Source organism: Arachis duranensis, chromosome 10 (genome assembly GCF_000817695.3).
Source record: "Arachis duranensis cultivar V14167 chromosome 10, aradu.V14167.gnm2.J7QH, whole genome shotgun sequence".
NCBI lineage: Eukaryota > Viridiplantae > Streptophyta > Magnoliopsida > Fabales > Fabaceae > Arachis > Arachis duranensis.
In genome coordinates this window covers 72959667-72962157 of record NC_029781.3, presented here as the reverse complement: position 1 = coordinate 72962157, position 2491 = coordinate 72959667, and positions in this window count along the sequence as shown.

Below are 2491 nucleotides of genomic sequence, written 5' to 3'. Positions count from 1 at the left end.
TTATTTATCTAATTTTATTTTATTTTGTTTCTTTGTTATTTTTGTGTTTAATTAGGTACATGATCATGAGGAGTCACAAAAAAATCAAAAAAATTAAAAACAGAGTCAAAAACAGAAGAAAAAAGTTTTTTCACCCTGGAGGTAGCGCAGACTGGCGTTCAATGATGACAAGTCATCATATACCCATTTTTCAAGCTAATTTCACTTGTTTTGTTAGCATTTATGCACTTTCTTGCATCCTAAGTAAGTGACTTGGAGTGAAAATACACAACTTCTCTAAATCAAGCAACCACCATGAATTTAATGTTAATCATTGAGGTTTAAGCTAATTTTGATTGCATTTTAATTGATTTATAAGCCTCTTGAATTTAGTGATACTTGGAGTGTTGTTTTGGTTTATTATAGGTGAAGAAAAGAAAAGAAAATGAAAAGCGTGGCCTAAGAAGCGTGACAAAAGAAAAGGAAAGCGTGGCCAAAGAAGAGAGAAGCGTGCCGCAACTAAGTGGGGGAAGCAACCTTGCCCTCCACAAGGGCAGAATGCCCTCTAGGAGGGCAGCATTAGGTGACCAAGCAAGCATAGGCAACTCTGCCCTGCCCACTCCAAGGGCAGAGCACAAAATGGTGCCTTGGAGCAAGGAGAAGCAAACTCTGCCCTGCCCTTGTGGAGAGCAGGATCGGGCTCCATGAGGAAGAAAATCAAGGTAAAAATGTCAACTATGCAAGCCACAAGGTTCGAACAATGAACCATGAGGAAGCCAAGCTCTAAGACCCACTAGCGTGCCAAGAAATCAAAAGAAAAAGTAGCGTGTTTGCAAGCCACCAGGTTCGAACACGGGTCATGAAGATTGGGAACCTTGCCCTGCCCTTGGCGCGGGCAGGGCAGCATTTGAAATGGTGCATGGACTTGGCGCACCAAATTTCCCTTGGCAGCACGATCCGTGCGCACCAACTCGTCCCTGGTGCACCAAACCGATCCTGCCCTGCCCTTGGCGCGGGCAGGGCAGCATTTTTCATCCCTGGCAGCACCCAGCGCACGCACAACGCCCCCTGGCAGCACCATCCGCACGTCCAAACGCCCCCTGGCGCACCACACTTTCCTGCCCTGCCCTTGGCGCGGGCAGGGTAGCCTCTGGCACGCCAATTTCCTTTCCTGGCGCACCAACCGAGCACCACGCAGCACCAAGACGCAACATGGCCGCACCAACTCCAAGCACCAAGCATCAATTTTCTGCCCTGCCCTCCATAAGGGCAGGGCAGCCTCCTGGGAATGGTTTTTGGGCCAAAATTCAAATTAAAAATTATTTTGAATTCATTTCTTCACCAATCCAAAAGCCCATCCAAATCCCATTATCCAAGAATAGAAAGTGTATAAATAGGACTTAGTTTGATGTAATTAAAAACTTTTGAGCTATCTTTACTTTGAGCTTTGAATTTTAATTTATGCTCATTTTTGAATTTTTACTTTTACCTTGGCTTTGAAATTCTACTTTCACCTTTCTTTTGAGCTTTGGTAAGTGTCCTTGAGAGAATTTGTCCGAGTGCCAAGAGGATCAAAGGAGAATTGATTGATCTCCTTCCTCACTTCTCTTGGGCAATTCTACTCTTCTGTTTTCTGAGCATTGGGTGTGTGAAATTGAGGAAATTCTGTCCCAATTCCCATTCAAGCTCTTTGCATTTTATTTTCTGCATAATTGAATTCCAAATCTGTTCTTCTACTGCTTCATCTTAAATTTTCTGTTATTTGCTTAGTCAATTCAGATCTGGGAAGGAAATTGGGTTTTAGGATCTGCTACCTAAGCCCTTGGAATCCTGAGATCACAATTCCACTCTTGGTTCTTCTGTGAACCTCGGCTGCATTTTATTTCAATTCTGTTTGAATGCTACTTGTTTCTGATTTAAATTCTGCTCAATCTCTTGCTACAATTTACTTCAGCTTTGTTTAGATCTTGCAATCCCATTCCTCAATTCCCTTTTATATTCAAGTCATTTATCTTTCTTGCCCTTTACGTTACTGCAATTTAAGTTTCTTGCACTTTAAGTTTCAGTCATTTACTTCCTTGCTCTTTAAGATTCTGCACATTTACAATTATGTTCTCCAATTTACTGCACTTTTCCCTTCCCCCTTTACATTTAATGTCATTTACTTTCTGTTAAACACAAATCACTCAACTAAAACTTGAATCGCTTGACTAAATCACCCACTAAACTAAAATTGCTCAATCCTTCAATCCCTGTGGGACTAAATCAACCACTAAACTAAAATTGCTCAATCCTTCAATCCCTGTGGGATCGACCTCACTCTTGTGAGTTATTATTACTTGATGCGACCCGGTACACTTGCCGGTGAGTTTTGTGTTGGATCGTTTTCCACACATCAAGTTTTTGGCGTTCAACGCCAGAACAGAGCACCATTCTGGCGCTGAACGCCAAAAATAAGCAACAACCTGGCGTTTAACGCCAGGAAGGTGCACACAGAGGACAAACTGGCGCT